The sequence below is a fragment of the Capricornis sumatraensis genome, chromosome 15 (assembly GCF_032405125.1).
Source record: "Capricornis sumatraensis isolate serow.1 chromosome 15, serow.2, whole genome shotgun sequence".
Lineage (NCBI taxonomy): Eukaryota > Metazoa > Chordata > Mammalia > Artiodactyla > Bovidae > Capricornis > Capricornis sumatraensis.
Window position 1 is genome coordinate 76,283,450 of NC_091083.1, and position 22,500 is coordinate 76,305,949.

General features: G+C 47.1%; 1 pseudogene; it reads right to left on the reverse strand.

The window, feature by feature from the left end:
• Positions 1-19,874: 19,874 nt before the first annotated feature.
• Positions 19,875-19,992, reverse strand: LOC138091927 (U2 spliceosomal RNA; annotated as a pseudogene).
• Between the last annotated feature and the right edge of the window lie 2,508 nt (positions 19,993-22,500).

Here is a 22,500-nt window from a genome sequence, read left to right on the forward strand (position 1 = left end):
CTGGCCCGGGACCCCGGGTTGGAGCCACCTGTGGGCTCACACTCCAGCCGCCTGGCCGGGCTCTGCGCCGGCCTGGTCCCTCCTGCAGGGTCACACTACTGCCTGGGCGCCTACATGTGCCAGGCCCCAGCTGGAAACTGGGAAATCTGTGCGCTTCACCAACTTCATGGGGCTCGCACTCTACCGGACAAGACATAACGCTCATCGCAGAATCACACAACAGAAATGTATAATCCAGAAGCTTTAACGGGGACCAGTCGTGGCCGGCAGGTGGGGGAAGGCTTCGCTGGGGATCTTAAGGAATTTATCAAGTGAAGGGGATTGGGGTGGGTAGGGGTGGAATGGAAGAGGGCAGCCCGGGTGGAGAGGGTCTTCTGTGTTGGAGACCCCAGGGAGCTGAGGAATGATAAAAGGAGGGGGCACACAGCAAATTCTCTCCTAGGCATTTACCCTTGAGAAACGACCCACGGTGCAGCCGGAGAGCGCCTACAAGAATGTTCCCACGGTGCTGTCTCTAATAGCAAAAACATTCCAAACACCCAGCTGCCCATCCCCAGGCGGGTGGGCAAATAAACTGGGATATTCACACCATGGACTATTATACAGCAGTGAAATTGAATGAACTTCAGACAACAACACAGATCTATCTCACAATGCTAAATAAGTCGCAGAAAACTACACACACACGATGACACAAATCTAGAATGTATAATGAAAGCAACACCCAAACTATGCATATTTAGACAAACATGCATCAGTAAGAAAAAAACAAGGGGAAATGTTTGAGAAGGATGGTTATCTCAGGGGAATGGGGAAAGGAGAGGAGGAGGGGAGGAGCATACAGGTACTTTCAGGTTATTGGCGATGGTCCAGTACTTGGGTGGGATGGTGGTTCTGTTTCATTTCATTATAGAAGAAATACAGTAAGAATACATAAGGGAGAAAGAGCAGGGTAGGAGAGTGGAGGACAAGGGGCCTGACCGAGGCAAGGACCAGATCACACGGGATCTGTTGGATTTGATGAGGGTTTGGTCTTTTTCCCCCCAAGAGCACTGGAAAATCAATGGAGGGTTTTAAGTGGAGGCAAGATAGGATGAAACTTTTATTTGGAAGAAACATTCTCCAGCAGCTCCTTAAAGTGTGGTCCTGAAATCATTAGCATCGTTATCACCTAGGAGTCGGAACTGAACCGCAGACTCTCAGACCCCATTGTAGCCCTCCGGAACTGGAATTTGTACTTGAATTTCATCCCCCATGCGGTTCCTATGCAGCTGGAGGGGAAGGCACTGCAGAGGGGCCAGAGGAGGAAGGAGGTGGCTGCAGTTATCTGAGTAGAGATGGCTGTGACCATGGGGAAAGTCAGATTTAAGTCACATTTAGGGGGTAGAATCAACGAGGCTTGGGTTGAATTGTATGTGACAGTGAGGGTGAGAGTGAGTCAGAAATGACCGTTTTTGACTCACTATTGCCCTGGAACCTCCCTGGCAGTCTAGTGGTTAAGACTCTGGGCTCCCAAAGCAGGGGGCACAGGTTATCTTACCTGATCCCACATGCCACACATTGCAGCCAAAAGGTGTTTTTAAATAAATAAAACACATTTACTAGTATAAAGAAAGAGTAAAACAACTGTCTCAAATAAAAGTGAAATTAAAAAAAAAAAAAAGATCCTTCTGATGCATTGTTGAAGCCAGAGTTTTCTGTAAGACCCTTTTCTGGCTTCTCATGTCACTCAGAGTACACAATAATGGCTCCCGTTTACTGAGCCATACTTGGAGTCAGGTACTCTGGGAAGCACTTCGTAAGCACCATCCCATTTAGTGTCCACAGCAATTCTGTAAAGTAGGATCAGGTCCCATTTTACAAATGAGAACAGGCTCAGAGACAGGAAGAGCCTGCACACGTGTCGTATGTGGGGGAGCTAGGATTTGAATTTGAATCTGATTCTAGAAGCTTCACGCTGAACCTTATTACTGTCTCCCCATCCCCTGTATGACAATCCAGCCCCTCTCCAACGTCAGTCTCATCACTTCCCAGCACGTTCCCCAAACACTGGTCAATCTGGATGGCTTTCTGGTCAGCGAAAGCTGACCCAGTTCTTTGCTATTCCTCCCACTGCCCGATGGAATCTAATTTTCCTCCTTCTGTTCCTGAGCTGGGCTGAGTGACTTGATAGAACGTGATGAACGTGACATTCCTGGACTTTGAGCCTAGATCAGAAGAAGCCTTGAAGCTTCCACTGGGGCCTGGTGAACATTCTTTCTGGAAGCCCCGAAGTCGCTATGTAGGAAATCCAACTGCCTTGAGACCATCACACTAAAGAATCCTGTATAATCACTTCAGTCCGCCAGCCTTTCCATGGTCTCCACCAAGAAACCAAATTCACTGGTGGAGCACCCTCCAGCCCAGGAGAGCTGCCGGCCGAATCTGTGACTTCAGTCGTGCTGTGTGGAACAGAAGAATTACCCCGCCGACCCTGGGCCTGGTGTCCTGCCCTACACAATTGTGGTTTATAATAACTGGCTGTTATTCTGAGCCTCTGAGTCTTGGGGTGGATTATTAGGCAGCCGTAGATAACAGAAATGCTGACCCACTCCAGCCCCCCGAGTCTCTGCCCTTAGTTTACTCCACCCTGACATCTGGAAAAGCCTTTTCCTGGATCCTGGAAATTATCAAGATTATGCTTTCCATTCAGGTCAAACGCAAAGGAAAATTATCAGCCTATATGCTGCATTTATATCTCCTGTTTGCCCTTCCAGACGCATTTCCTGCCCTTATTGCTGCTCTGTGCCAGGCAGCCTGACCACCAGCAGGGTCTCTTGCCCTCTGACTTCTGGTTGGATTTAGTCGATAGGGGGCACCACTAGGAGATCAGAAGGTGGGAGGAGGGAGAAGTCAGGATGTTTATTCCCTCTTCTCTGCCCCTTGCACAGCCCCTGGGTCAGCTCTGTTTCTCTACCAGGGTCCAGGCTTCCAGCAGGTGGCCCTCTCCACACCATTCCCTCTCCAGGTTCCCTCCTGCCCCTAGGGCTACTGCACTGGCCTTTATTGATTTCCCGAAACTCTGCTTTCTGGGTTAGGGTCCCCTGCCTGCCCCTCCCCTCGGCCTTCCCCCACCCCAGCTGGGGCCACAGAGCTTGAGATAAAAGAGTCAAACACAAGTAGTTTGGGAAGACATTCTGGGAAGCATGGGGAAGGGAAGGGCAGAAGTGAGACAGGATGTGAGAGAAGCTGAAACTTCCGGGCAGTTTACCAGACAGGACACCTGGAGCTCAGCCCCTCGGGGGACCTCAGAGATTACATAGATGTGTTCCAGAGGTAATTCAGTTGAGGAGCGAGGAAGCTGCTGGGTTTATCCACCCACTGCCTGCTGTCATTGTTGGGAGGGTTGCTCCAAGATGTTAAGTTCCTGGTGCTTTCAGCTTGCTCAGGACACTGGCTAAGCTTACCCCCACAGTTAGAAAACACCAGCAGGCGGGGAGTGGGGAGGGAGAGAGGGCCTCGCGAGAGAGGTGCTGACTCAGGTGTTAGAAGCAAATAGCTTCTGGCACGTGGAGGTGATGGTGAGGGCATACGGGCAGGGTACTGACAGCTATGCCTACCTACCTCTTTGTAAATAATTCCTTTTTACAAATTTCGTATTTTTTCAGCTTTACTGAGTTATAATTGACAAACTGGTAAGATACTTAAAGTGTATGATGCAGTGATTTGATATACATATCCATCATGAAAGGATTTCTCCCCATTAAGTTAATAATGCATCCATCACTTCACATATTTACCTCTTTTCGTATGTGTGAGAACATTTAAGCTCTATTGTCTTAGCAAATGTCAGCCGTACAACCGAATTATCAACTAAAGTCACCATATTATACATTAGATCCTCCGACCTTATTCATCTTGTTGTTGTATAATCACTAAGTCATGTCTGACTCTTTGTGACGTCATGGACTGTAGCCCGTCAGGTTCCTTTGTCCATGGGATTTCCCAGGCACGAATACTGGAGCAGGTTGTCATTTCCTCTTCCAGGAATCTTCCCTACCCAGGGATCAAACACACGTCTCCGGCATTGTCAGGCGGATTCTCTTCCACTGAGCCATCAGGGAAGCCTCATTCATCTTATAACTGAATGGAAATAATTCCTCTATTAAACATTCTTCAATTACTCAATTTGAGTGTATCACCTGGTTCCTGCCAGAACCCTAAGTGATATAGGCTGGTGATGAATCTATCCACATTAGTACACAGTGGGCCAATGTCTATAGAGTTGGAGGAAGGATGGAGAGAGATAGTCTCTCCCAAATTCATTATCCACAAAATTCATCATTCATGTGTGAAGAAAAGCAAGATCTATTCTCAAACATGCAGGAACTGTAACTCTCACATACCCTTCCTTAAAAAATCTAGTTCAAGATTTAATTCTAGCCAGCAAAAACACCCCAAAAAAAAAAAAATACAGAATTAATGAATAAGAATATCCCAATCTGAATCAATCCTGGTCAGGGGTATTATCTCCAGTTAAAGAATTAAGTTGTGACAAAGAACATTGGTAACTTAGAACTACAGCACTAAATGTAACTGTCAAAGTTGTAAAGAGGAAAAGTAACATAATGAAAAAAAATCTGATGTTCAAGGCCAGTGTCTTAGAATTAAGGTAGCTACTATAACACATAGAATGTTACAAAAACCTGGTAAATAGACTAGAAGAGTTCTTTTTGATGTAACAGTTCTGGGTGGGCGGAAACTCTCCATTCAGTCCTTCTGGAACTCAGGCTGAATCTACAACGTGGGTCTCAAAGTCACCCGGGGTGTCATCTTTATTAAGGCGTATTGGGAATTTTGAGGGGCCGGGCTCAGAAGTGGCATGCAATGCTTCAGTCCACACTCAGTCCCCACCCCTGCAACTGGGTCCTGCGGTCACACTGAATTGCAGGGGAGACTGGGAAACGTGGCCCAGTTTGGGAAGGAATGGAGAGCCAGGATGTGGGTGAGCCTCTAGCAGTCTCCGCTGGTTTGGGAATGCATCTTCCTGGAGGGAGCACCTTTGCTCCCTTTCCCGTAAGACTTGTCATCATCTTCCACATCTTGAAGAGTCATGTTACCTTGTCTAAACTCACCAGCCAGCTGGACAGTCTTCAAAAGCAGGACAGTTCTAGTTTCTCCAAAGTCTCCAGCCCTGACGCAGGGCCTGCTGGAGAGCAGGAACCTGTTATATGTTGGTGCAAAGATGGAAGGGAAGTTTCAGGTCATTATTCACAAGCTCCTGAGATATGCAAAGCCCTCTGCTGAGCGTGACCTTGTGTCTAGTCCTATGAAGGGCTCAAGCTGCCTTGGGTTAAGGGAGGGCAAGTCAAAGCACAAGGGAAAGGATTTCAACCCACAGGCAAATTAACCTCTCCCCACCCCACTCCCTCATAAAAATACGTGTCACAGTAATAGCTCCCATTTAATGAGTACCTATTATGTGCTGGTTATTGCGGGAAGCCATGTGGCTTGATCTCATCAAATCCTTCCAGTGGCCCGATGAGGTAAGTGATTAGTTCCATTTTCTGGGGCAGAAACCAAGGCTCAAAGCGGTGAGAGATGAAGCTGGAGTTTGAGCGTGAACATGCGAGGCCTCAGCCTGTGCTCTTGCCCCCTGTCAGCACCCCGAAGAAAGCGGGGCAGGCTGGGTGACAGCCAGGTCTGGAAGAGCCCTAGGTGGGCAGGTGGGAGCCCAGGGTGGGCATCCCAGCCCTGCATTGGGCTCTGTCTGTGTGACTGAGAGTGGGTCACCTCATTCGATCAGCACATAGCTCCCTGGCTGGCTCTGTGCCGGACACAGGAAGTAGAGAGATTAAAAAAAAACACAAAACCACTCTTGAGTTGGTTTGCTCACAGTGTAGCAGGGGAGCCGGGGCTATTGGTCTGACACAGCATGATAAAGGTCATCTAGTATTTCTTCCTCTTCGGCTCTGTTGTCTTCCTCTGAGAAACTTCAAGCAAGGGATCCAGACCTCAGCGGTTGCAAACTCAAAGGCTGACAGAGCCAGCATGGAATGCAGACGGTCTGGAGTTTCGGGTCGAGGGCTTCCAGCTTTGTGACCTATGACTTGGGCAAATCCTCTCTGAGCCTCAGAGTCCTCGTCTGCTGACTGGAGACGATACATATATACACCCCAAGCTCTTAGAGTACCATGTATGTTGTTGTTGTGGTGGTGCAGTCGCTCAGTCGTGTCCAACGCTTTGCAACCCCATGGACTGCAGCACACCAGGCTTCCCTGTCCTTCACCATTTCCCAGAGCTTGCTCAAACTCATGTTCATTGAGTCGGTGATGCTATCCAACTATCTGTGTGTGTGTGTGTGTGTGTGTGTGTGTGTGTGTGTGTGTGTGTGGCCAATACTCAGGCCACCCGATGTGAAGAACCTTTCCACTGGAGAGTCTTTTTATTGGAAAAGACCCTGATGCTGGGAAAGATTGAAGGCAAAAGGAGAAGGGGATGGCAGAGGATGAGATAGATAGTATTACTGACTCAATGGACATGAATTTAAGCAAACTCTGGGAGATAGTGGAGAACAGATGAGTCTGGCATGCTACAGTCCGTGAGGTTGCAAAGAGTCAGACACAACTACTGAACAACAACAACATATATGTATTAATATATACCTAGCTCATAGGGTTTATAGATAATATAGGATTGTGCTGTGCTTAGTTGCTCAGTCATGTCCAGGTCTTTGCAACCCCATGAACTGTAGCCTGCCAGGCTCCTCTGTCCATGGAATTCTCCAGACAAGAATACTGGAGTGGGTAGCCATCCCCTTCTCCAGGGGATCTTCCCAACCCAGGGATTGAACTCAGGTCTCCCACACTGCAGGCAGATTCTTTACTGTCCGAGCCACCAAGGAAGCCCAAAACTGCAATTTTAATGTTCAAAATATGCTCAAATAGCTCCTGATTTTAAAGACGCTGTATGAGCTAAAGAAACATCTGGAGGCCAGATTTTGTCCCTGGCCCTCTGGATTCTATAACAGCTAAGTTCTCTGCTGATTCTCATCTTCTAGGATCTCTGAATAGGAAAGAGGACGACAAGGAAGGGGTTGCTCCCAACTCAAGTTTACAGGATTAGGATCAGAGGCACCCAACAGAAAATCCTAAAATTATAGTGGCCAAAATAAGAAAGAAGTCTATTTCTTTGTCATGTGAAAGAAGTCCAAAGGTGGGCAATGCAGGCTGGTATGGCAATTCCATGAAGAGGGTTTCTTCCATCTCTAGCAAGTGGCCTCTTTCCTCATTGCCCAGTACGGCTGCTGGAGCACTGGCCATCACATCTGCAGCCCAAAGAGCAGAGTGGCAGAAGACCATTTCTCTTATAAAGATAGTTCCTGACTTGCTCACAACACTACTATTTATATAGTCACATGGCCATATCTAATTGCAAAAGACTCTGGAAAATACCTTGGAGCTAGGAACAAGATAGCTATCTAAAAAAGAGATTGTTACTGAAGAAGAAGAAGATAGTAGATACTAGAAGGCAAATAACCTAGTGTGTGAGGAGGGCATGTGACTAGCTGGAGAGGATATTACTAGGCAGTCAGCCTTTGCCGCCCAAGTGACCTCTTCTGCCTCATGTCTCTGAGCCTCTTTCTGACTCCAAGAAGAAAATTAGAGAACGAGACAGAGAGAGGCCAACTGACCAGAATAACAGCAACAGCTCACCAAGGACCTGCTACGTTCCTAGCCCCTGCTGAGCCTTGCAAGAGCATCTCCTCAGGTCATTCTCTCTCTCCTGAGAGGCAGCCTTCTGCTCCAGAGGGGAGGGGTCACGTCCTGCCTCTGCCAGCTGTGCTAGGAGAGATCCAGTCGTCCCACAGACAGTTACTAAGCAGCCTTTCCAGTTTGACTGCTCTGCATCTCAGCCTTTGGAGATTCCTGGTTCCTCCAACCCCTGAGCCTTCCTGAGGATCTTAAATTGTCTTGTGTCCTGATGAAAGTGAAAGTGTTAGTCACTCAGTCATGTCTGACTCTTTGTGACCCTCCTGCACTGTAGCCCACCCAGGCTCCTCTGTCCATGGAATTCTCCAGCCAAGAATATTGGAGTGGGTAGCCATTCCTTTCTCCAGGGGATCTTCCTGAGCCAGGGGTCAAACCCAGGTCTCCTGCACTGCAGGCAGACTCTTTACCATCTGAGCCCCCTGGCTCCCCCTAAATTGTCAGGTTTTAACCTCTCAGGTTTCTTAAATCGGTCCCCACTCACCATCTGCTTTCCAGTTTCCAGAATGTGGTTGACTCTCCAGATCTGCTGTCACGGCCTCACATGGTCTCTTTGTCCCAGTGGATAAGTGTGTATTTTTTTTAATGCCTTTATGTTATTTTACTGGAACTCCAGAGAACAGTGAAGGTAAATATGTGTGCCATGTTTAACTGGCAACCTCCAGCCTGCATCCTTGACTCGGGCAGGCCTCCACAATCAGAAGGATTCCACTGCATTCCCATCCCACCCCTCTTCCTCCTCACCAGCTCCAGGAGCCTGTTGGACCTGCAGCACATGGGGCTGTCTTTCTCCCCCTGAGCCTGGCTGTGCTTATCTCCTGCTTCTATAGCCCCAGATCTGCTTCTCAAGGTCAGAGGCCTTGCCTCTTTCTTCTTTGGGCTCAGACAGGTCTGGGCAAGCCCATGGCAGGTAGCTCTGAATCTCTGGTGTGGCTCATTCCTAAGAGGTCAGGTGTGGGCCTTCAAGAGTTAAAATTCAAAGCTGGGGATGCAAGCTAGCCATTTCTAAATTGGAACAGCAGAGAATATCTCTCCCTAAGGGTATATCCCTACTGTGATTACAATGGAATCCAAAGTCAAAAACCTGACAGAGTGCACTCTTCCTTATAAATCCCTTAGGAAGGTGCTATCCTAAAGGAGATCAGGCCTGAATATTCATTGGAAGGACAGATGCTGAAGGTGAAACTCCAATACTTTGGCCACCTGATGCAAAGAACTGACCCATTGGGAAAGACCCTGATTCTCAGAAAGATTGAAGGCAGGAGGAGAAGGGGATGAGAGGATGAGATGGTTGGATGGCATCACCAACGCTATGGACATGAGTTGGAGTAGGCTCTGGGAGTTGGTGATGGGCAGGAAAGCCTGGCGTGCTGCAGTCCATGAGGTCACAAAGCGTCAGACATGACTGAGCAACTAAACTGAACTGACGGTACACGCTGTTGCTGGGTGCAATTGACCTAGCTGGCACCTCCTCTAGGGTTTCCTCCCATGTCTTGATTAAGCGCCCACAGCAGATCCCAGTTTGGGTTCAGAAGCCATGTTGTATGAATGTCTCCAAACCCCTGAATCCCCTCTGCGGGCCGTGATGCTCATGATATTCATAGAATAACAGGCACATGGTCCTCAAGAACTAAGTGAGCATCCATCCCTACTGCTGGGCCTGAGGAGTGTTCTGGGATGCAGGAGTTGGCTGCTGAATCCAGGGCAGTACCAGGGCAACCCGGACGCTGATCACCCCGTGAGAACACCTGTGGCGGCAGGCTTGCTCCTCAGACGCCATCCAGGGTGTGTACTTGTTGTGTAAAATAGTTATTTCCCGTTTCCCACCCACCCCACCCCACTTTGCCCAGCAAGGCAGATGGTGGAGTGGTTCAGAGAGTGGGCTCTTGAACTGGGATGCCTGGGTCCAAACCCGAGCACCAACACCAGCTGTGAAACAAGTCATTTCACCTCTTTCTGGTTTGGTTTCCTCATCCATAAAATGGGGAGACAAAGCACAAATTCTACCCCATAGGGTTACTGTAAGGATTAATGCATGTAAAGCACTTCAAATGTCTTCTGCATCCCTTGCCTAAAATCCCTTACCTAAAATACCAATATCTCAAGGTCCTTGTGCATTTTGGGATTTGAGGAGTTTCGGAGTTTTAGAAAGCATATGTTGTATGTTATATTAAGAAACTAGTGGGAGGGATAAGTTAGGAGTTTGGGATTAACATGTACATTTGTTGTTTTAGTTACTAAGTCATGTCTGACTCTTTCACGACCCCACAGACTGTAGCCCACCAGGCTTCTCTGTCCATGGGATTTCCCAGGCAAGAATACTGGAGTGGGTCGCTGTTTTCTTCTCCAGGGGATCTTCCCCACCCAAGGATTGAACCTGAGTCTCCTGCATTGGCAAGTGGATTCTTTTCCACCAAGCCACCTGGGAAGCCCAACATATGCATACGACTATATAAAAAATAGATAACCAACAAGGACCTACTGTATTGTACAGGGAACTGTGCTCAATGTTTTGTAGTAACATATACGGGGAAAGAATCTGAAAAAGAATGGATATATGTATACAAATAATTGAACCACTTTGCTGTACACCTGCAACTAATATATTGTAAATTAACTATACCTCAAAAAAAAAAAATTAAGATACTAGTGGGGACCTGGGTGAGCATGGCATAAACCCATTAATATCTCTGCAGAGTAATGTATCAATATTCATACAACTGTTCAGGTTGGGTTTTTACCACCAGAGGAGTTTTGGTGCTAACCTTAAATTATTTTGCTCACAACTCTTTTGGCTCCCGGACTGTGGGTGGGGGATTGTAGGCCTCTGTAAGGGTTTTTGTTCGTAGTCTTTAATGAACATCCGATGTCATGGCCATGTAATCACTTCTTGACGACAACTCAGAGCTTTCAAGCTCAAGGCTCTTCCGGGTTCACGGAGTTTTTGGCACCAACAGCTCTGAACAACCTTCAGAGGCAGAGCGGGCTCTCTTCTCTCATCTCTCTACCCGGGCCCTCAGCTTAGTGGTCTCCCTTTGTGCCCTTCAATATGCTGGTGGGGTGTGGACACAAATTAGAGTCTTCAGGAGCCTTCTCCAGGGAGCCAGCTGGCCCTCAACAGGAGGGGGGTGGATAAGCCATGAGAAAATGTTGTTTCTGGCAAAGCTGCCGTGGGTTTCAGGCAGGAGTCTGGTCTGAGCAGGAGAGATCATGGAGCCAGAGAAGGATTTACGGCTTCTCCACAGCCCCTGGGCGTCCACAGACATCTCTGGGGCGCATGCAGCCACACTTGCGAGAAAGCATGGGAAGGGATACTGAGAAGTTTCCTCAGGTGAGCCTCCAGAAAACACATGTGTGACAGGTGCTCAAGGCATTAGGGGGGCTTCCCAGGTGGTAAAGAATCCACCTGCCAATGCAGGAGACACGGGTTCAGTCCCTGGGTCGGGAAGATCTCCTGGAGAAGAAAATGGCAACCCACTCCTGTATTCTCGCCTGGGAAGTCCCATGAACAGAGGAGCCTGGCGGGCTACAGTCCATGGGGTCACAAAGGGTCAGACACAGCTTAGCGACTAAACAGCAACAACAAGGTATTAGGGAGTTAGAATGACTGTTGCAGGGGGCAAAGCCCCTACCCCAGCACGGCCCCTGAGAGAGGCCTCATCTGGACAGCTCTGTCCACACCTCACAGAGCTCCCTCCCCTGCTGCCTGCTTGCTCGGACATTCCTGGCACAGCTTTCTCAATACGGGACTTTATTTTGCAAATTCACTTCTTTGGGGATTTGTCTGGGAGGGAAAATTTGTTCCAGCGTTCCTGTGTCTTGTCAGTGGAGCTTAAGCAATCAAAGACATGAGCTCCTCAGTCCACCTGTCCAACACTTCTAAGCCTTATGCCAACTGGAATCACAGAGGAGCCAGGGTTTCCCCTCCTATTTTCATCCCCTCCACCATCTGGGGTGTCCCCTTTCCCTCTCAGCCACTTAACTCCCCTTCCACCCCAAAAGGACCCGAGGCTTGGAACAGTCCCTCTTTTCTCACTTCCTAAGAATCCCCCCACACCCCCAGGAAGAAGCCTGGAGTAGGAGTTAGGAGAATTCAGCCCAAGTTTCAGCTCTGCCCTTCACACACACTGTGACCTGGACCCTTGTCCCCTCCATGCCTCAATATCCCCATATACTGGAGGGAGAGATTAAATTTGAGCAGAAGCTGTAAAATCAAATAGTCGGAGAAACCAGGCAGATGGAGAGCAAGGATCAGGTGAGCTTAGAAAACGCCAGCCCAGCTGAAGGGGACAACAGCTACCAAAGTCCAGCTCCTCACGCCGTGTAGACGAGTAAGCCCCGTGCTGTGAGATATCTGATTCTTTGAGAGAAGATGTATTAGTCAGGATAGGCTGCTGTAACAAACAATCCCAAAGCACATTGCCTTAATATTGTAAAGTTGTTATTTCCTGTTCCCACCACAGTCCAGTGTGGGCCAGCGGGAGGCTCCCCACAGCCATGCAGGGGCCCCATGCCTTTCATCTGGTGGTTCTGCCATCTCCTTAGGCCTAGGGGCCTCCCCTGGATCTTCCCCACCTGCCCCACAGACCCAGAAAAGAGTCTGGAGGGTGGGGAGGGAGGAGTGGGCAGGAAGTAGGACTTATTGTTAATACTCTGCCCACAGTCCACTGGCTACAATGTAGTCACATGGTCCACATAACCAAGAGCGAGGCTGGGAAATTGAGGCTTGTTCTGTTCAGGGAAAAACAGGGTGTAGGTTTGGTGAAAGGCAGACTTTTGGTGAAAGTCTCTGCCACAAGGTGAAAATCTGGATTATATGTGAAATTTTCTAATTCTTAAGTATTGGCAAGTCATTAAACTTTTACAAAAGATATTATGTGGATTAAACAAAGCCTTCTTATGAACGGTACAGCCCTCATGCTATGTCTGTGACCACTAGGTTAGAGGGTCTCATCTTGCCCAAATGATCCTACATAGATGGGCCATGGATTGGTGAGGCAGCTGCTTTCAATTACTCACTTACACGTTCACACAGTTGTTCAACAAACATTTATTCAACTCCTACTCCATGCCAGACCTTGTGATAAGCAGTGAGGACACAAGAAGAACAAAAAACCCCTTTCCTTCCTTAGAAGAGTTCACAGTTGTTTTTACCCCTGGGTAGAAAATAGTGTTCGGTTTTTTAAATGAAATTTTAGACTTATTTGACATGGTGCTACATTTTAGCAGAGGAGCATCCCTTAATAGGAAAAAATGACTTCCTAGGTGGAATTCTGGGTTAAGGACTAATAGGGAGAGCAGTAGATAGTGTCAGGAGGCCTGATTGGAAAGCTTGTCCCTTCCAAGCTTTGCCATTCAGCATGAGGGTGGGCTCAGGCAAGTGGGCTGTCCTAGCTGAGCCTCAGTCTCCACCTCCGTGAAATGGGTATGATAGTACCTATCTTACAGGGCATCTGGGAAACAAGAGGAGGAGGCAGCAAAGCTGAGCTTGGTGCTTGGCACATGGCAGATACATTACCCCTTGTTTCCCAGTGGCCATGGTGGTGAGCCAGGGGTGATTAGTTTGGGACAACGGTGTCCCAGCATCTCATTTAATTCCCAGTCAGCATTTACTGGGTGTGACACTGGGCCAGGTCCTATACTGGGTGCTGGGGACACAAGGTGAGAAAGAGCTGGCCCACCGAGAGGAACTCGTAATCTAGAGGCAGCTGCCCTCTGACCTCGGTGGGTGTGAGGCTCACCCATCACAGATGTGTGCCATTCACCACCTCAAAGCAAAAGGCAAATAGGAGGGCAGGATGCTTGGTCGAGAGTTACTTTACCAATAAGCATGTTGGTCATCTTCGTTGACATCAGCAAAGAACTATTAGCAGAAGGCTTGGAAGGACCCCAGGGGACTGGGGTGGGGATGGGGGCTTGAGGTGGACTCAGGCTGGAGAGACAAAGGGTTTCCTTAGGCACCAGTTCACAAAGGGAGCCCTGCACAGATTTCAAAAACAAACTTCCAGTTACCAAAGAGGAAACATGTGGGGAGAGGGATAAATCAGGAGCTGGGGACTGACACATAGGCATTACTATATATAAAATAGATAACCACTCATAACCTACTGCAGAGCACAGGGAACTCTACTCAAAATTCTGTAATGACCTATATGGGAAAAGAATCTGAAAAAGAATGGACATGTAAATAACTGAATCGCTTAGCTGTATACCTGAAACTAACACAACATTGTAAATCAACTCTACTCCAATACAAAATAAAAATTAAAACAAACTAGCAAACAAACAAAAACCAAAGAGAGCTTTGTGACTTGATGCTGTCCCCAGGGCCAGAAAGCTTCCTCTAATCTAAGGCTGTCTACAGTCCTCCAGCCAGCCCTGCGGTGGGAGGGGCAGTCATAAGACTCAGCTGAGAACATGGAAGGAAGAAGCAGAGAGATGGTTCCAGTTTGTCCAACGCTAACCCAGCTGCTAAGGAGTGGCCCAGAGATTCAAATCTAAGTTTGCACTCTTTTTCTACACTTCACAACAGTGCCAGGGAGAGAGATTTCTGCCATAGGGCTCAGATGACCTTCTCTGGGGGTTCCTGATCAGCTGCCCCAGGATGGAGGGAGGGAAGCCAGCCAGCGAGGGCTCTGAAGGGGTCTGGCAAGAGATAAATTTCTCTGTCTGAGGCCGGCAGGCTGTCTGGAAAGCTGGAGTTCCTCCCTCCTCTCCTTGTTGATTGCCAGCTCTGACTGTTACGGTGACCTTGGCAGGTCACTTCGGCCTTCCGAATCTATGGTTCTGCTATGCACCAGGCTCTGCTCAAAGTACACTGAGGGTGCAGGGTGAGCTAGACAGACAGATGTAGACTCCAGCTTCACGGGGCAGCTAACCTATTCTGGAGGCCTCATGGACCAAGCGATGCTTGAACGCAGATGGACAAGATAAGAAGCTGTAAGCCACATTCAACAGGAGTGGGCAGGGCAGAGGCTCCATTCTGGGAAGAGGCAGAAATGAATTTACTAGGCTTACCTTGAAGCTCCGAAGCTTAAGGTCTAGAGCCCCTCACTTGCCAGATGCCTTCCCGTGACCTGGGAGGAGCTCAAGCAGGACACATTCAGGGTCACATGCTGATGCTGAGTTTGCCAAAGTAAGCTAGTTTAACTGCAGCCGATGAAGAATGTTGCCTCTTTACTCTTTGACATCCCCCTCAGTCATACTTCCCCCTATTTGGGTGTCACTGGCATGGTGGTGGCATTTTTGGGGATCTAGCTAAGGGGAAGCTGTCATGGAATGCTACATCGATGAAAAGTAAAACCCAAAATATATCATTGCTAAGAGGACATTAGCAACAAACTGCTTAATAGGCAGCATCTTAGTCAAAGGGTTTTTAAGATGCATGATCAAGCAAATATGAAAAGTCCTGAAATCTTACAGCTCCCCTATGAAAGAAACTTAATACATGTTTTTCTAAATTTGACAATAGTCCTGAAGATTTATGACCTCATTCATAATGAGTTGTGAAGCTGGGAAGAAACTTTTCTAAACTATCAACAATTAAAAAAAAAATCTTTTGGTCAACTGTGCTAGAGAAAAGACTAAATGCTCTTATTTTCTCTAAAGAAAATGACACTACAAAATCAATGTCATATGAAGAAGTGATCCTAAAAGCATACAGCCAAAACTTCGGAATTAAAAAGAATTGTATGGATGTGTATCAGGCAATAAATATAAATATTATTTTTCTAGATATTGTCGAGGGTCTATCAGCTTGTTTAAAAATATTCATCTATTTGGTTGCACTGGGTCTTGATTGCAGCACACAGGAACTCTTAGTGGTAGCATACGAACTCTTTGGGGCATGTGGGATCTAGTTCCCTGCCTGGGGATCAAACCTGGGCTGTTTGCATTGGGAGCAGAGTTTTAGCCACTCGACCACCAGGGAAGTCCCTGTTTATCATCTTCTAAAAAGTTGTTGTGATTCTGTTTCTTGTTCTAAATATTCACATTCTTATCTGATGTTGTCTTCTTTTTTCTTAAAGAAGGTCTTCCAGCTTTATAAGTTTCAGGTCCACAAAACTTGGCTATCCTCTTATGGAGAGGGTAAGGCATGTGCAAAGGCCCAGTGGCAGTGGGGTGGGAGCTGGGCTGTGATGGAGAAATAGAATCACAAAGAAGACGGAACGGGGGAGGGGAGCATACTGCCTATAACCCCGACCTGACTTCTCACTGCCTGTGTGGCCAAAGACGGGAAGGAGCCTTTGGACCCTGATCCAAAGAGACCAAGGCCAAAGAAAGGACCTCATAAGTCATTTCTTTCACCTCCTACCAGTGTAGGGATCCTCTTCTTGACAGCTGCCTACTGAACCTTAGCTCTGCACACTTCCTGAGTTGGGGAGCTCACTTCCTCCCCCAAATCTGATACTACCACAGATCAAAACTCTGGTTGTTAAACTTCCTTCAAGTTGACCCCTGGCTGTGCTTCCTTCTTGGGTTGTCTTCTTCCCTAGTGTCCCCAGAAATAACCGGTTGCTTCTTCTCATCTCATTATAGCCCTGCAGACTCATGAGACCAGTGCTCAAGTTTGTTCCTGCCCAGGATTACCTGGCTTCCTTCCGAGATTCTTCCTATGACTTGACTTCTAGAGATTTTCCCACCCATTGTCAAAGAATTCTAACCACACATACATATGTGATGATGATGATAATAGCTGACACACCTTGAATGCTCACTGTGTACTAGGCTCTGTGCTGGGTGTTGTTTGTGTTCGATCTATATGACAATCCTGGGAAATAGGCACAGCTGTGAAGCCCATTCTACAAATGAGGAAACTGAGGCTCAAAGTAATTAACCTTTCCAGGTTATATAACGTATAAGTGGTATAATCTCCAACCTTAGAGCTCATGCTTTTAATCACCACAAGAAGTAGCTGGAAGTAGGGAATTCCAATTTGTGTAATATGAGAATAATATTGATTGGGCTTTCCTTGTGGCTCAGCTCGTAAAGAATCTGCCTACAATGTGGGAGACCTGGGTTTGATCCCTGGGTTGAGAAGATCCCCTGGAGAAGGTAAAGGCTACCCACTCCAGTACTCTGGCCTGGAGAATTCCATGAACTGTACAGTCCATGGGGTAGCAAACAGTCGGACATGACTGAGCGACTTTCACTTCACATAATCAATGTAGGTCATTTCATCAGGAAGCTATGACAGTTTACAGTTGTACAAGTGTCAAATAACTAAACTGTAAAATACAGAATCCAAAACTTGACAGAATTGAAGGGAGAATTAGAATCTTTAATAGTTGAAGATTTTAAAAATATTTCTTTAAATTATAATTATGGTAGAAGACACATAAGAAATGCACCATATTAACCATTTAAAGTGTGGAATTTTGTAGTATTATGTATATTTACATTTTTTCTAAATGATCTCCGAAGTTTTCACATTGTAGAGCAGAAATTCAATTCATTAAGCAACCTTCCATTTCCCCTCCCTCAGCCCCTGGCCATCATCCTTCTACTTTCTCTCTCTCTCTTTTTTTTTTAACATACATATGACATACATTTTATTTTATTGAAGTATATAGTCAGCTTACAATGTTGTATTAATTACTGCTATGCAGCAAAGTGAGCCAGTTATACACACACACATCTTTTTCCATATTCTTTTCCATTACGGTTTATCCCAGGGTATTGAATACTGTCCCCTGAGCTGTACTGTAGGACCTTGTTGTTTATTCGCCCTATATGTAATAGTTTGCAATTGCTAATGCCCTCCCTTCTGCTACGAATCTGACTAGTCTAGGGAACTCATATAGGTAGAGTCATATAGTTCTTTCTTTTTGTTTTGTTTCACTTAGCATTAATGTTTTCAAGTTTCATCATGTTATAGCACATGTCAGAATCTCCTCTTTTTTAAGGCTAAATAATATACCACTGTATGTAGACACGCATTTTGTGTATTCATTCCTGTGCATACAAATGTCAGTAGCTGGAGATTTTAATACCTTTTTCTCAGTCATTGATGGGTCAGCTAGTGACAAATCAAACCTGTAGAAACATAATGTGGGGCTTCCATGGTGCTCAGTGGTGAAGAATCTGCCTGCTAATGCAGGAGGCTCCGGTTCAACCCCTGGTCCAGGAAGAGCCCAGGTGCCTCGGACCACCTAAGCCTGTGCACCACAACGACTGCGTCTGTGCTCTAGAGCCCGAAACCACAACTACTAAGGCCCTCAAGCCACCACTGAGGCCCACGCACCTAGAGCCTGTGCTGCAAACAAGAAAAGCTACCCCAGTGAGAAGCCACACACCGCCGCTGCAACTAAGGAACCTGCTCAGCAACAGAGACCAGCTCAGCCAAAAACAAGATAAACAGACACACGTGAAAAATAAGGGGGATACATGGCATCTGGGAAAATGGTATTGAAGAACCCACCTGCAGGGCAGCAGTAGAGACGCAGACACAGAGAACAGACTGTGGACACGATGGGGGAAGGAGAGGCTGGGGCAAGTTGAGAGTAGCACCAAAACAGATACCTCACCGTATGAAAAACAGACAGCAGGTGCCAATCAGCAGTATGGCGTGTGGAGCGCAGCCCAGGGCTCTGTGACAACCTAGAGGGCTGGGGTGGGGTGGGAGGGGGCAGGGAGGCTCCGGAGGGAGGGGACATAGGCATACCTGCGGCTGATTCATGCTGGTGGATGGCAGAAACCAACACAACATTGCAAAGCAACTATCCTCCGATTAGAAATAAACAAATTAAGTTAAGAAAACATAATGGGGACTTCCCCGGTGGTCCAGTGGCTAAGACTCTACACTCCCAATGCAGGGGACCTGGGCTCAATCCCTGGTCAAGGAAGCAGATCCTGCATGCCACAACTAAGACCCAACACAGCCAGATAAACACATAATAAATACTTAAAAACACAATGATCTAGATAATACCAGCAACTACCTTGAGCTAACTGATACTTACGGTTCATTATAACTAACGACTTCTCTTCAAGTGCGTGGGGTACTTTCACCAGAGTAGATGTATGCTCTGCCTTAAGCCAGTCTCACTATATTTCAAAATAGTGAAATCTCACAGAGTGTTCTCTGATCACAGTGGGGTGGAATTATGTATTAATAATGACATATCTAAACCCCACATATTTAGAAATTACACATTTTTAAATAACTCTAGCATCCAAGAAGAAACAATGAAGAAAATTAAAAATATTTCCAACTAAGTGAAAATAAACAAACAGTATATCATCACCTGTGGGATACATCAAAAGCAATGTCTAGGAGAATTTTTAGCTTTTAATGCTTATGTTGGAAAATATTAAAATTCTGATACTTTGGGCCTTTACGGAGAGTCTCTCAAATATCCTCTAATAAATCTCTCCTGTTCGAACTAGCTAGAGTGATTTCATTTCCAAGTAAGAATTTTGGTTGATCAAGGAATTAGTACCAGGAGTGGGGCCCATGATGATTAATTTTATGTGTCCACTTGGTTGGGCTCTGCTGTCCCATTGTTTGGTCAAGTATAGATGTTGCTAAAGGTATTTCATCGATGTGATTAACATTTACAACCAATCGGGTTTAAATAAGGAATGTTACCCTCCATAATGTAGATGGGCCTCCTCCAGTGAGCTAAAAGTACGAAGTGCAAAAAATGAGTTTTCCCAGAGAAGGAAATCTGCTCCAAGACTGTAACATAGACCTTTCTCTCCCTTTCTCTCTCGTGTGTGTGTGTTTGTGTGAGTGTGTGTGTGTCTTAGTGAGGTATCTAAGATGCCTAATTCTTCCTGATCACCAAGTCCTATTAGCGTGATATCATCAATAAATTGGACCAGTGGGGTACTCATGTGACAGTGAGCTATCTCACAGAGCTGGAGGACTGACCTAATAGTAAAGAAAAGGGTGAAGGTGGGTCCCTCTCCCTGCCAATGAAATCAGCCTCCTCTGGGGCAGGAGAAAGAGCCCTGAGTATGATTTTGCTGGTTCTGTAACACTGGTAAGTCACTTTCCTTCTCTGGATCTTAGTTTTCTCATCTGTAAACTGAGAGGGCTGGATAAGGCAACCTCCAAAGACCCTGTTTTTCCTTCTAATGCTGAACTTCTGCCAATGATCAGAGCTTCCTGTCTCTCCAGCTGTGGGATGCTGTCCAGTCTACTAATCGCACTCATCCTCAGGCTTGTTCCTTGAGAAATATATTAAACTGATAAGAACAAATACTACACTTGATCTTAGCCAAAAGGCCAAGAAGCGATTCCTTGAGAAATATAGTTAATAACCCACGGTCTCTCAGCATGGCTGTGCAACTGAAATGCAGCCCCAAGGCAATAAGCTCCGTGATTAAGGGCACTGGCTTTAGCCGTGATCCAAACTTAACTTTGAGTCCCAGACCCACGACTGCTTGGCCGAGTGAACACCTTGGGCAACATTCTCCTCTGTCAGCCCCAGTTTCCTTATATGCTAGATGAAGACAATAGTACCCACCTCAAAGGATTGCGTGAGGATGAAATGAGATCCTGGTTGTAAAGTGCTTGTCATATCTTAGGTGTCTGATGAGTTTGGGCCTCTTCTCTGCCTGAATCCACACCATTATCTTTTAGAGCTTCAGTTCCTTCGTATATGAAATGGGAATAGTAAATCCTCATTACAATCATAGGAACTTCACACACGGCTTGAATCCACTCAACGTTCCCGCTAGACAAATACAAGGTTCATTTGTCTTTTCCACTAGGGACACAGGGATAAAAGGACTGTAGGGTAACAAATGCGTCTAGGTAAAGACACACACTCCGCTTCCTTAAGCACGAAGGGGGCCAGGAATGGGCCAGAAGAGCAGAGGGCGGCACCTAGAACTGGTTATTTGGAGCCTCTGGCATCCTACTGCTCCCTGGGGCTCCCTCTGGGAGGAGAGGCGTCTAGTTGGTAGCAAAGAGACACTGTCAATGGGAAAGGCATCAGGGCTGCCCACCCCACAGCCCACCCCAGGCCCAGCTGGCTCAGGAAGGCGAGGTCAGCCATCACCAGATATCTGACCCCACGGAGGCCCCACCAGTCTCAGCTGGTCCATGCTGCAGGCCTGGCCACATCTGGTGGCAATGATCTCAGAGCAACAATCTGTGGACACCAGACATGCGCAGCCTGGGGCAAAGTGGGGGCCAGCCTGCCAATTCAGTCCCTCCTCCCCTGACCCCACCCCTCCTGATCATCCATCAGGAAGCTGGGCCCCCAGCTCTCAGCCCATTATAATAACCACCATTCTCCCCCTCACGGTTCACCACACAGGCTCCACTGTGGACCTCAGCAGGCCCTCCTAAAGGCCTGCAAGGGAGGGATGGAGAGGGCAGAGAGAGAGTCTGGGCAGATGACCAACTCCAAGGCAAGGAAACCGGGGCCCAGAGAGGGCCAATTTATCTGTCTGCCTCCCACTGGACTATGAGCAACTTGAAATGAAGGATTAGGTCCTGTCATTCTGTCACTCATTCCAGGCAGAGGAAATAGCGAATGCAAAGGTCCTGGGGCAGGAATGCATTTGGTACCTTAGAGAATGATCTCAGTCAGCAAATGAGAATTACAGGAGATGAGCTGGTGAAGTGAGCACTGGCCAGACCATGCAAGGCCTCATACAACATGGAAAGGAGGCTGGCTTTTATTCCAGTTGCCAAGGAAATCCCTGGAAGGTGTCTACTCTGAGAACAGATATGGAGAAGACAACAGCCAGTCAGGCAGGTCTGTTCTCATCTTCTGGTGTCAAATGTGAGAATCAGGCAGTTAAATGTCCAGGCACAGAGTGTGACCCATGCCATGCTGGGGACCCAGGGGGTTGGCGAGAGAGCCTGGGGCCCTGCCCCAAAGTGGCCAAGAGTCTTCCCAGGAAAAGGCATTTCTGCTGAGACCTGATGGCTGACCCAGAGTCAGCTGGTTTGAAAGAGTTGCAGGAGGACAGGAAAGGACATTGCAGGCAGAGGGGGAAGTAAGTACAAATGCCTGGAACGAGGGAAAGCCTGGGGCTTTAGGGGACATTGTGGACAATTCTGAAAGAGATGGGAATACCAGACCACCTGACCTGCCTCTTGAGAAATCTGTATGCAGGTCAGGAAGCAACAGTTAGAACTGGACATGGAACAACAGACTGGTTCCAAATAGGAAAAGGAGTACGTCAAGGCTGTATATTGTCACCCTGCTTATTTAACTTCTATGCAGAGTACGTCATGAGAAACGCTGGACTGGAAGAAACACAAGCTGGAATCAAGATTGCCAGGAGAAATATCAATAACCTCAGATATGCATATGACACCACCCTTATGGCAGAAAGTGAAGAGGAGCTAAAAAGCCTCTTGATGAAAGTGAAAGAGGAGAGTGAAAAAGTTGGCTTAAAGCTCAACATTCAGAAAACGAAGATCATGGCATCTTGTCCCATCACTCCATGGGAAATAGATGGGGAAACAGTAGAAACAGTGTCAGACTTTATTTTTTGGGCTCCAAAGTCACTGCAGATGGTGACTGCAGCCATGAATTAAAAGATGCTTACTCCTTGGAAGAAGTTATGACCAACCTAGATAGTATATTCAAAAGCAGAGACATTACTTTGCCGACTAAGGTCCGTCTAGTCAAGGCTATGGTTTTTCCTGTGGTCAGGTATGGATGTGAGAGTTGGACTGTGAAGAAGGCTGAGCGCCGAAGAATTGATGCTTTTGAACTGTGGTGTTGAAGAAGACTCTTGAGAGTCCCTTGGACTGCAAGGAGATCCAACCAGTCCATTCTGA